Raw genomic sequence first — 14,208 nt, forward strand, 5'->3', positions numbered from 1 at the left:
ATAACAACGGGAACCATTCAACAATGTCATTGTCCGAAGACGAAGAGCTATCGGTGTCTAGCGGAAACGAGTTGCTCGGAAAATCCATATTTTTTGTTTTGAATTGAAGTGGTGAAGAAATAGGTTTTTGTAGTAGAAGATTGAGAGTGTTTTGAGTTGGATTGAAATGGTTGGATTTGATTTTGAGTTGGATTGAAATGGTTGTTAATTTATATTGTTAATTTAATTTGAGTTGAATTTGATCTTGGAATTCACCACGTGATGGCCATCACGGCCGGACCCCCATCACGCGTGATGGGGGGACCGGCGGCAGTGCTCGTGAGGCCATCACGCGTGATGGCACTTGTATAACGGACCACCCCGTCCCCTCTAAGTTATTAACTTTTTGAAAAGTAATAAGGTGTTTGGGATTGATTATACTGTGAGAGGAAAAGTTTCATAAGTTACAATGTTGTAACTTATTAACTTAATGAAAAGTTATAAGGAGGTAAAAATAAGAATTCCCAAACACCCCCTTATTGGGTCATGCTAGGAACACACATCCAAAATAAGGGTGAGCCGATGTACCCGTCACAACCATAACCACTTTGCAATCGGGCCTCATACCATTTGTCCTTAGAAAATTGGTATTACAGAAGTCAGCCTTTGTACCAGTTATCGGTAGAAGAACCATTTTACAACCCTCGGCCCTCGTATTGGTCACAATCAGAACCGAATTACATTCACGATACCTTTCCAGAGACTGATGACTTAGACAACGAGCCCTACGTATATTTGAAAGGATATGAAGGTGGTGATGATTATATATGCGAGGTGACGATTTCGTATGGATGACGTCAGTTATATTATTTAACTTAATTATTATTATTATTATTATTATTATTATTCTTTTCAAACACAATTTAAATATGACCTAATAATTGTTTCAATTTTTTTCTTCTCGTGAGGAGTTGGAGGAATGGGCTAAGAAGAGAGGACAGAAGCATGTGTGTGTTATTGTGGTAAAACGGTTACAGAAAAACGGTGTAGACCTTGCATGCAATTGTGGTGGGGAACACAAAAGCAAGGTCACTGTCAGGTGTACCAGGAGTATTAAAAGGTGTTGTCCCTTTAAACTTGTAAGGAGGTACGACGGACCAAGTGATTCTTGGAAGTTGGATGTAAAAGACGAGACACACAACTATGATGTCATTGGCTTTGAGGAGGGGCACGCGTAACTTAGGAAATTGTCAGACAAGCAATTTGATATGGTTGCGACATTACACCGGCAGGGCGTGAGGCCGGGTAAAATCCATACAGCCGTGCGTGCCCTTGACCAAGTTAAAGGAATGCTCTATGCTATTATATTTTCTTGCATCCCCCAATTTGTGTATCATTTGTTTTTCAGTCAATAAAGGACAATGTCGTCTTTTGACATATATATATATCAGAATCCTATCTTCTTCCACCCTGTTCTTCAAACCCTAATAGGTATCATCATCGATTCCATCTGTATCTTTTGATTTCGAGTTTAATTGAACATATTCATACTCGAATCCATGTTTCAAACTCTGTTTACTATCCCATTTTGCTTTATGAAACGTATCCCTGGATGTCTATAGGGTACTTTTGATTATGGTGTTTGGATTTCTGTCTCTCCATCTCGGTACCTAACCTCCTATTCTGATGCTGATTGAGATAGTGTCCGAATTCTCAACGATTCACATCCGGATATTGTGTTTTCTTGAGAGACAACTTAATCTCATGGTATTCAAACAATAGCACACCATTTCTCATTTCAGTGAGGATGGCTAAAACAGGGAGTGGCTAATTAATGCAATTTTCGAGACATGTTGGCTCCTTAATCTTCTGCTAGAGCTTCAATGTTTAGAAGGCAACTATTGTCTATTGTGATAATGTTTCTCTTGTTCATCTCTCGGAGAAATCGGTTCAACATGGTCCTTCGGCTTTCCAATATGCAGATATCTTCATATCTCCGTCTAGGACCTTCCTTGGCAGCTTTTCTAAGACTTCAAGACCAGTTTGACCGTTCACTCCACGATCACTCGAACTATATTATTTATGTAGTTTGTTACATTTGCTGTAACGCGTGGTTGCCAATTATCTCCCCGTATAACTCGTTACATTATTGTAACGCGTGGTTGCCAATTATCGCCCTATATAACGGGACCCCCCTTTGTAACAAAAAAATGTGTTGATCCATGAGCCACTTTTAATTACATGTAGAGAAGAAAGAAATTAACATGTACAAACTCTAGTATACCCGTTACATGCAGAAAAGAAAGAAAATCACATAACATTTACTCCTTTCTTTATCATCCAAACATTATACTTGATTCCTAGAGGGATCCACGATTACATAGTCGTCCAACATCACAACTATTGAAGACAAAAGATAATATTACAACATTTTATAGTCTCCCGGTATAATTCCGACATCTCAATTATTGAAGCAAAAGCAAAACAATACGACATTTTATAGTCTATCGGCGCTCCAACACCACTACATGTTAAAAAGTAAATCAAAACCATTGTGACATCTTGTGGTATGCGTCATCAACGGTGGATCACTAGCTGGAATGCAAATCTCTACAAGAAAAAGGTTGCACGGTTAAAATTTAACCCAAAACAAAGAAATAAAAATACAAAGCAAAGAATTCGATCTTATTAGAGCTCGTGAGTAATTAAACAAATTAAAATGTAGCAATCCTGTGCATGGATGTATTCAAGTTAATGTTAATTCAAAGTCAAAAGTCCACAAGTAATATTGTCAAAATGAACACACATATTAGTATGCTCATCTATATTATTTTTGTTTTCACCTTTTATAATTTGTATTAACTATTTAAATATCTTCTGGGTGTTTTCGTTGGTCTATATTACAAAAGAGCATGGTGAGACCATGATTTTAACACAGTGGATTGTGTTCTTGAACAAAAGTTAGTTCTTATGGTAGTCACAAAAGTTTACAAAACAGAATGGTTACCTCTTAACTATTCAGACTTAAAGCTACCTTTTAACCATATATTAAGATGCTATGAGCCATTACGAGTTAACCTCTTAATGACTGTTAAGAGGTTACCAAACAGCCCTAAAATGATTGCACTTCATATCATGATATTTTTCTACAACGGAATGTTGAAAGTCGTGTTTTTTTAATAGCTTACCTATACTATAGTAGAATCTGGTTTTTCTTTTTCCTTTTTAAATGGCACTCCCAAGGTTTCAACTTTCAACCATCATCATTTTGATGAGATGACCTATACTATAGTCTTTAGTCTTTACTACTACTTTACAACCACTGAAGATCGAGTCTCTTTAAAGCATTGGAATCTAGTTATATACCATTAGAATTCCTTGTCAAACCACTTCACATGCTTCATTGCCTCGTCTTTGCATGTATAACTTAATATTTAAAATATACTTTCTCTAAGTATAATTAGTGGTGTATAAATCACTTCTATCCATAAGGATGCGACGTGTACACACATAATTCTTCAGTGGGTAGATCATTTAACATATTGGATTAATTCATTGATAAATAGGTGATCTTCTTTTGCACATCACCTATGGTGGCACAAAGTATAAAAACTAGTTGGGTTCATTGAAGTACTTGCCTTTTTCCGCTCTTGACTATTATTAAGGAAGCGGGCAGCTGAGGTGAGAGGTAGAACAATTCCCGCACTACGTATGCACATATAGTAATACTGTGATAGAGTTTCAAGAAGATGAGTTAATGAGCTTGTGTATTAAGTTATGAGCAAAGGAGTTAAAGATCTTATCATGGTGAGTTATTTGCTTACCCTCTAAAACATATAAGCAAAGCAATCCAAAAGAAAGCACTAGCCCAATTTGATTCCTTGTATGCCACCCACACCTGAGAAAGCTAGCAGTAAATAGTACAAGCTAGATATATGTACAAATTCATAACCAGATTCTTAGAAGTTTGCAAACTGCCCCTATCTTTTAGTAAACAACGGTGCTTTATTATGCATTGTTTAATTAGAAAAATGAAAAAGAGAAATGGCTTATACAAAGAAATTAAGATGAAATAGAGAAATAGAAAACTTTTCAAAAATATTATGCCTGGCTTTGGAATAACAAATTAAGTTTATCACCCAAACGGCCAAACCCCATGCCTTGCCTTGGGAATTTTAAAAATGGGGAAAGTTAATACGATGCTGTCCGTCGTCTAAGCTTACACGCAAAACCCATCAAAACTACGTAGTTTTGACCATAATTTTCATGAAATCCATTCATTTAAGTTACATCTATTCGGGAAAAGGGGTATTTGGACGTGCTTGAGTCATCGTTCATCCTAATTCCTACGGTCACTTGCATAATATTAGGGCTAAATAAGGAAAAACATTGAAATAAAAACAAAAGTTGTGTGAGATAAAGATTCAAAAATAAGCTAGTGATTGGTTTAATCAAAGACGAACTTAAAAAATATTGAATTTGTAGCCATCATAGAAGCTTCAAAGGGTGGTTCAAATGGATTTGTTTTGATGTGTTAGTGCTCTTATTTCACAATTACATTAAAAGATATCGAATTCAGAAAAGAAAAACTTTGTTTGATAGTCTGTGCACAATCCATTCAAATGATTTTCACAACTATTTTAAAAGCTATCAAATTTGGGAAAAGCTTTTGGTTGTTTGCTAGTGTGTATAATTCATGTGAATGATGAATTACAATTGTACTTTGAATGAAATAAAAAGATGATACCACATCAAGAAAAGTGGATTACATAAAGAAGGATACATGGATGAAGAAAGATACATGGACGTTGGGGTTGTTTTTTTTTGTTTTTTTTTTTGGCATGTAACAAATTAACAAAATGTTGCCTTATTATATGGGATCTTAGTTAAATTAATTTGTTATTCCACGGCTAACAGTACTGTATTCACTTTCTCCTTTAAAAATTGTAGTTCCAAAACTCTTTCGGCCCACTTTGACTTTAATTTTGCAACATGAATTTTTGTAATTTTCTATAGATATGTGACTATGTGTACTTTACAAAAATCTATCTCCAAATATTTTCAATAAGTTCTCTCTAAATATTTTTCAAAACTTTGGGAGTATTGCTTACTATTGAAATGCTTGATTTACAATGGTGTTTAGAACTTATGTTTTGATTTTCGTTTACTTTTGTAGTTGTTTTTTTATTTCTTCGTTTGTGTTTGTTTAAGTTTATGAACCACTTGTTTATAATTCAAGCAAATGAATATAAATAAACATGTTCATTTTCTTAATTAAGGAACACGAACAAAAAATTTATTCATTTAATTATTCGTGTCAGTTCATTTATTCCATTAAAGTTAAATGCGATAACATGAAGACGTCTCATACTCTCATTCTTATTTGTTCGCTTTTTTGCAAGCTAAACTAACCTCATTTTGTTGATATATATTCCTTTGACGTAAATACTTGAGTGCGTCTTTATATTTAACTAGGTTTGTACCCACCGCAATGCGGCGATACATTAACATGCATTCGGTTGGTAGAAATTTGTTAAGATCGCGATGGTACATTAACGTACATTAGGTTGTTAGAATTCATTATGATACCAATACTAAATTGAAAACATTAATCTGTCAACGTAGAAAACAGTAGTGATACTGGTATAACTTATAATATAAAAAATTAACATATTAAAGAAAAAACAAATACAACTTATGATCAAAGCGACTTGAATTTCGTTAGTGTTGGTTAACTTCGTTCTGAAATTGACAAACTTAAATATTAAATTAGCAAATACCCATAATACTTGCATGACTTATTATACCAAAAAATAACTCATTTTAAACGATGCTTATTGGGTCGGTAAAACTCGGAACTAAAAACAAAGCAAAACATTGGTCGGTACTCGGGCGTTACGGCGACGGGTAGATGCGAATTGGGCCGGGTTCGATTACGTTCGTTATGATACTGAACTAAAAAATAATCAAGTATCATGCGTCACAAGTTGGTGCCGCCATGTGGGCCAATGATGTTTGTTATAGTTGTAAAACAGAAAAATACAACAGCCGGTAAAACCCAGACATTACGACGGAGAATCGATTTGAATTGGGTGGTTTCGGTAACATTCGTTACGATATTGGAACTAAAATTAAAAAAAAAAGAAAAAAAAGTTGGATGATGTGTCAGAAGTTGGTGTCGTCACGTGAACCAATTACAGTCTTATGGCACCAAACTTCCCAAATGCTATATATAATAATGTAGATGGTTAAATTCAGAGTTGGCTTTGATGGGGGACGGAGAGGGCAACAACTTTCGACCCGGTCACCTCGGTAGGTCCGAATTTTTTTTTTAAAAGAACTTTATATATTTTTGTGAAAAAAAATGTATTAATAATGTTTAAACTCAAATACCTAACTTATTTAAGCCTATTATTTTAAATTATAAAAAAATTCACAACTTAAATCATAACTCAATAAACATATTTAAATATTTAATTATTTAAATTGAATAAAATACCTTTTTACTTAAAACCTAAGTATTTTCTCGTCTCACCTCAAAATATTTTAATAATTATTTGGGAAAGCACCGGTTTAATTACAAACATTGTTGTCAATGTCATGGTCTGAATATTTTCTTATATCTAATTGTGGCTCTTTATAGACTTACCATTTGTTACGCGATGTGTTATGTGATAACTAGCAAAAGCTAGTTATCGCGTCACGTTACTGTCACGTATGATAACCATTAACTAGCCATTCGTTACATTAAGTGTTATGGGATAACTAGCCATTATTCTATTAAATTAACAATTAAACTATTTAAAAAATTAAATAATAAAAAAAAGAAAATGGTAAAGTGAGGTGAGGTGGGTTTTTTTTATTGGTCCAATTTTTCAAACAATTAATTCCCTTTTTTTTTAAACCAAAACATAAAATTCCATTAATTTCAAACAGAAAAGCAAATGTTTAAATTACATCGAAATAGAAGGCAAGCGGGCAACAAGCTGCGCCGCTACCCCCTTTTGAATTGCAAAACCTAATCTTTTAAAAACTACATTTGCTGATCTTGGAGTCATAACATTACTATGCATGACCCGCTGAACACGGATAAATAGTTCCACAGCTTCAGGTGCGAGGAAACCAAAAGTGTTAAAAGCAAAAGGAATAAGGTGGTCCCCACTCTTTAAGCCATTTTAGCTCCATCACGATAACTAGGAGGGGGTGGCACTAGCATGTTGATGCTCCCTTGATTTGGTCGGCGTGATTTAACGAGCAAAATGTTGGTGAGGTGGCCATATAACGCCTATGGTGCCAAGGCACAACAGCCACCCTTATAAGTAATACGTTGGCAATCAAGTTTTATAACTTTTTAAACATTTCTTCATTATTGCTTAATTGTATAAGTTCTCTGCGGTTAAGTTTTTAATAATAAAAAAAAAATTACTTTTGAAGAGAGCCATCAATAGAAAACTAAAGAATTGTGACTGAAATCTGGGAATGAAAAAAACAACATTAAAATTTGTTATCAAAATCGTAAGACACGATGTAGTGGGGCAACAAAAATAAGTAATAAGGGACGACGAGGGCGATGAGCCCCCCCTCCCCCAGTCGATAAGAGGGCCGACAAGGGAGAGGGGGGGGGGGGCATTCATTTGTCGACGTTACCTTTTTTAAAAATATTATTATTTTAACTTTTTTGACCATTGAATGATCAAAAGGTAAAAAATAATTTAGAACATCACACCCACCCACCCACACCCACCCACCCTCTTCTTCTCCAACTTCATCTCCCAACATTTTTAATCTTTCATACAAAAATACCAAATCTCTTATCCAAAACACCTACGAAAATGAATCCTAGAAACAACCTGAACCATTCATTCCCCCCTTTCGGGCAATACCATGCTCCACAAAACCAACCGAACCAACCGAGCCTAAACTATCCATGGCCCCGTTTCGTCCAACACCCTACTGGGCAAAACCAACAAACCAACTTCCCGAATACCGGAAACCAACCGAATCTAAACTATTCATTTCATTTTCCCGACCCAAACTTAAGCATGTACTTCGGAATATTTTGGAAGAAGATATTTGTGAAGTTTGGCTCCACATAATTGGCAAACTGGTTGAGTACCGAGGTAAATAAGTGGTTCAAGCCCATTGGAAGGTCATAAACCAAGAATGGCAAAAATATGTTGGGATATACAACCGATTGAAGCGAACCGGTTGGAGTAGCGGGCAAAACGAAGCCAACATCCAATCTTGAACATTAACCGACTTTCAAACTCAAGGCAGCCTGAATGGCGGCAAGAGAAGACATTTGAATGGAACAGGGCACCCACTGTTCCGGTCGCTAAACGACCTGGACATCATCCCGAGCATCAACTTGGTCTCCAAAAGGTCGAAGACCTCGTCTTCGACAAATCCGAGCACACCGGCAGCACCCTCCGAGGCTCATAACTTCAACCCGTTGACGAAGACGAGGAAGACACGATTAATTTAGGGGACGATGACAAAAGAGTTGGCTCGTACCCCCAGGAGAGGAAGAAAAAAAAGGAAAAATGTCGAAGAGTGACTGTGACTGCTGATTTCTGCTCGTAGTTCCTTTCTTGTTAGTTCGTGATACAGTACTCGCGCAACAGCTCTTACAACAGCTTGTAGTTATTATATGCATTACATGGGGCTTCGGTACATCGGGGTATGGTATAAAAAAAAACCAAATTCAGTTCTTCCGAACCCATCCACGATTAGCTATAAAACCCTTTTTCTTTATTTACGTTAATTTATGTGCTTCGGTGTTTTTCCACTTGGCTGTACAACATGAGTTTCAGGCCGACAATGAAAAACTCCACCAAAACAGCTAGATTTGGGATTTGATAGATAACGTTAAAACTTTGTTTGGAAGTAAGAAATGCTTTACGTTTTTCGTAGCCATTCTTGTTGGCGCTTTGAACTGAAGGATGAAAGAATGCCCTCAGAGGGTTCATCGTCACACGAGGCGATGTGGGGGCCTATGAAGAACTGGACCGATTAAACGGTATGTTCGGTCGTTTCGAAACCCAAAACGTGGAACGTTTCGGTACCTTTCAACTAGCAAAGAAACCAACGATTGATTTGCCGGTCTATTTGAATTGCGACAAATGGGACGAGACTACGAATACCTCGTCTCAAACGGGTTTACCGAAGAGGCTGCATTATTGAAAGAACGACAAGTAAAATGATGCGCGAATTTTACAACCTAAGAAATTAGTTTTTATTTTTATGGGTTTTTTTAAAATCTAAAAAGTAAATATTTAAAAACAAAAAATGTAAAACAACCTCTGTAATACGGAGGATAAAACCTAGTAATAAATAAACTTATACATTCTTAATTACTTTAATTTTTCATTAAATGAATCAAATCACAAAAATGCCATGTTTTTATTTAGTATACAAACTTGCACATTCTGCTTAATATTTTGCACTTATGATATTAATATATTTTATTTTTAAGCGGATCCAAAGATTTTATGGCGTTAACTAAGTAACACAAATAACCTAAGAGCGTATTCATTTCACAAAATTAAATGAAATTGAAATTGGAATTTGCATAGGATTTGAAAGGAATTTGATTTGAAATCTGAACATTCCAATAGAAATTAGAAGAAATTAAAATCCAATTGTATTCTTGATATGTTCGTTTGACAAATGAATTGTAATCTATCACAAAAAATGAATTGAAATTGTTTTTTTTAACGAGAATAACGGCGGAAATATTTTTGTGTTTTTAGATTTTTTGTTTTTTGTTTATATTTTGCGTTATAATTTTTTTTGTTATTTTTTTTCGAATTCTTTTAGGGGTTTTCTATTAAGATCAACCCCTCAAAAAATATTCAAAAATAATAATAATAAAAAATTCATAATTCAAAAGCAAAAAAGGTAAAAAGAACTAAAATGTTTTATTCGTTGTCTTCGTTCAAAAAAAAAAAAAACCCTTGAGAAAAGATTCCAATGAATTTACTTGAAATCCTTCACATTTGAAATCCCTTCATTTAAAGGAGTTTGAAGGACTTGAATTCCAATTCCAATTCATGAATTGACAACCGAACACACCAAAATGGAATTAAGATTTCAATTCCAGCAAAACGAACACTCCATGCCATGGGATTTTAATTCTAATTCCTTTGAATTTCCACGAATTCTGTGAAACGAACGCGAAGAGTATTACAGTCTTTTAATAAAAAAATAGGCAGCAAATTTGGATGGGGTTATTAGGCAAAACTATTACAAAAATATAATTTTTAGACTAAATAAGTCAAAGTTTAACGATCATTTGGTTCAAACTACGAGGACTAAAACTATATGTAACTTTATGTTTTATGTTGGATCGGGATCTTGGACCGGTGCTGATTGGGGCATGAGTTGAACTATCTGAAAAGATGCAAGTGTTAGCCCGTTTGTTGTGCCATCTATGTACGAGAACATACGACCCAAATTTTATTTATTTATTATAAATATAACTGGGTTTTGACAACAAAACCTCTTATTTGTGTCTTTTATGTATTAATTTGTATTTGAATTGTCACTTATACTTTCTTAAAGATGTAACATAACAAGTATGTAAATAGATATACTCACAAAGAAACCAAAACCTGTAATGGATATTATGAATGCTTTGAAGTTGTCTGTGAATTTGAAATTGTGGTGTATGGTTAAACTTAATTCAAAATTCACAAAGAAACCAAAACCTGTAATGGATATTATGAATGCTTTGAAGTTGTCTGTGAATTTGAAATTGTGGTGTATGGTTAAACTTAATTCAAAATTCACCTAAGAGAGTAGTAGTACAGATTTGGATGCATTTTGGCTTAGAAAGAAAATAATTACTTATGTTTGACTTAACATAAATTGGGTTTTCTAATATTAATCCAACGAAGATATATCGTATTACGTATGTGTAAGGCCAAAATGTGACTTGCGATATCAAATTACGAAACCAGTTATATATTTATGGTCAAAATAATATTTAATGTCGGCCAGCAAAACCGGACACGAAACGAGAGCTTCGGGACGCACGTTTAGCTTCAACGGAGGAGAGCTTTTAGAATGTTTTTAGTTTGGTTATAAGTAGAGCACTTGTTTAGTTTTATGTGTGTGTTTCTATGGTGTAAACAACCACCCAAGGGGAGCTCACTTTGGGTGGGTCGGTTAGTGTTTAATATATCAATCTTTAACCGATAACGAAATCGTTCATATACTTTATATTATCTTTATATTTGTTCGGTCGTTTGTTTTCACCGCACCCGTCTCGAGCACCTATCAAGAACAAAGCTGTTCGAGGTTTCGGGACCTACAGTATGTGATCATCCCAAATACTTGTAAATTGTTTTTTAGATGTTTTAGATGCAATTAACAGCATGTGGTTAATTGCACAATGATAACCTTTTTTATCTAAGTTATAAGATGGTTTTCATTCATATATTATTCGATCATGTTATTTGATAATGTGTCCATAATTAATGGTGTTAAAGTCAAGATTTTGTGATCTTAACCACACGGGTTTATAACCTAATCAATGTTATAAGTTAGCACCCCTACTATAAGCCTCTTTTGAACATTTGGCAATGAAGAGATTAAGTATAATTCATATGCAAAGCCTCTGCAAAAACGAAACCATGTAACCTTTTCCTTCTATTTACCTGATAGCCCGCTTGATATCGTTCATTGAGTAACGCTAGAAGGGCTTTATATATACCTAATAGCTAAATTAAAGGAATAACACCTGCTGTGACATGTATCATTAACTAATATCAAGAGAAGATAAGATCGGGTATAGATGTAAGTTACCTTGAATGCACGTCAAAACAAGATACAAAGTCACCGAAAAGAAATAAGGGAGCAAACGCAGCTAGCATCACACAAAACAACACGATAAACGTCCTCTCTAAGGTTCTCGTGGTTGCCGCCATATATTGCCACCGACGCTATGCAAGCTTTGTGATATATATAGACGGTGAAATAGATTATGATCAGTGGAGGTGCAGGCAGTTTCATGTGGAAAATCTGACACAATGCATGATGGGAGTCGTGCAAGTCAATAAAGTACAATGTAATAGAATATGATAGAAGATACAAGTAAAAGGCAACAACAGTTTTTCATTGTTGAAATGAGTTTGCAGTTTTACTCATTCTTTTCTAACATTTAAATTTAATCACCTTAAGAACATCTAAAATACATGCAAAAATTTAAATAGTTAATTTTGCAATATAAAATATGTTGGAAAATTTTAAAAATGAGTTTTCAAACTTATAATATTAATAATTATATTTATATATGATTTATATAAATATAAGGAAATCAAGAATTATTGGATGAAAAATTTTCAAATCCTAAACTAAAAATTATTTTCCTAGTTGTCTCCTAAATAGTTAATTTTGCCAATCAAACACTGTACGTATTTGTTGTATAAATACTACCTCGATGATAATGTGAAAAATGCACCATCAAGTATAAGTACTCTAGAGTTACTTCACTAATCTTGTGCTAATTATAGTTATATATCATAATAATAATTATTATTTACGGGTTTGTGTTTTACGTTCAATGAGTACATCACAACGAACCAAACCAAGTCCAAAATGAATTGAGGTTTTGTCGTCTTGTCCTACATTGATGGGAGGATAAAACTTAAAAGAGGCTTATAAGGAGGAGCATTCCTTGTAAATTACTTCGTAAGTAGGAGACACAAGTGGAAAACTTAAAGGTAACTCACCTTTGTACTTTTTAACCTTGTGCGCGTGGTCCAATACATGGGTGGCACGGGATCATGTATTGCGCACACAAGGTACACGTCAACTAAGGTGTAAACAACCTGACGTCGACATCTTGATGCTTGTGCAATACGCATGAAGGACTCGTGTGACATTCGTCATTTTCGGTTCGCATATGTACTTGTTTTTGTATTGAAAACCCGATCCGTTTTGGCTTTCGGAACATTGGATGTTAATAAAACAAAGAATTTTATGTTATAATCATGTTTCATAATTGGCGTTTCATTCCAAAGTCTTTAATGGTGTTTAAAACGTTTATTTTGTGCTCAAAACGACATAAAACGAACTATAGGGACTAAAATTGCCAAAAAAGCAAAGTTCGGTCGAGAACCCCACCTCACGTACGCATAGGCTGGCCTCGGCCCGCAGCGCAGCAGCCCACAGTTCGTTTTAGCAAAAAAAAAAATTAACGTTTTTTGGTTCGTTTAAGGCCCGAACTCGTGTTGTATCCATCCAAACTAACCAAGACTTAACCCATAATTATTCTAAAACCCTACAACCATGTTTTTATCTCTGGTTATAGTTTATTTAAATCAAAACTCTTTTTTTTTAATAAAGCATCAATGTGTACTGGTTATCTATTGGATAAAGGTTTTATCCAACCCCTCAAATCCTAATCCTCCCTCATAAATACCCCGGTATGTCATCCATTTTCTCCTGCTCATTTCCACCTCATTCTCTCAAAGTGTTTGATCTTGCAAGTTGTTCTATTTAGTTTTGCTTAAGTTTGACTTTAAAAGTCAATGGAACCAATTTTTGCATTTCAACCCGTTTTGGGTATATGTTTTTGATATTTTCAGTTGTTCTAATTTAATTTATGTTAAAAAAAACATTTTTATCTTTGTTTAAGGTTTTTGGACCTTCAAACACGTATTTATGCATTTTAGTCCCGTTTGGGTCGTTTTCGGAAAGTTTACTCGCTTAACTTTCTTGTTTGAGTTTAGATTTGGAAACTTTACATTATTTTAGCTCTATGATTTTGGACATATGGTAACCATCCACGATCTCATACTGAGTCAAAGACCAAACCAAACCGAACACTTGCTTAAATACTTTAATTAACTTTTAAGCAACCATATTGCATGAAACATTCTAGATCTGAGTTTTCCTTTATATTTTAGTTTAATGGTATTGGACATGTGGTAATCATCCTCGGTTTCATACTGAGTCAAAGACCGAGAAATGTAGAACAAATCTTGGCTTCAACCCGAGTTTCGGATAAAAACCGAGTAAAACCGAACACTTATTTTAACAAGTTAGTTAATGTTCAAACCACCAAAAGTTCACATTATCTTTTTAGTTATATTTATTTTATATTACTCATTGATATGGTCTAAAATATACTAATATTATATAAATAGTCTCTACACTTTTAAGTTGTTTTGAGTTAATTAGTTTTCATTAAGTATTTTATCCAATTGGTTTATATTTACAGTT

The sequence above is a fragment of the Bidens hawaiensis genome, unplaced genomic scaffold (assembly GCF_021521415.1).
Source record: "Bidens hawaiensis isolate Kalapana, Puna unplaced genomic scaffold, B.hawaiensis_p1.1 tig00004682_1, whole genome shotgun sequence".
NCBI classification, from domain to species: domain Eukaryota; kingdom Viridiplantae; phylum Streptophyta; class Magnoliopsida; order Asterales; family Asteraceae; genus Bidens; species Bidens hawaiensis.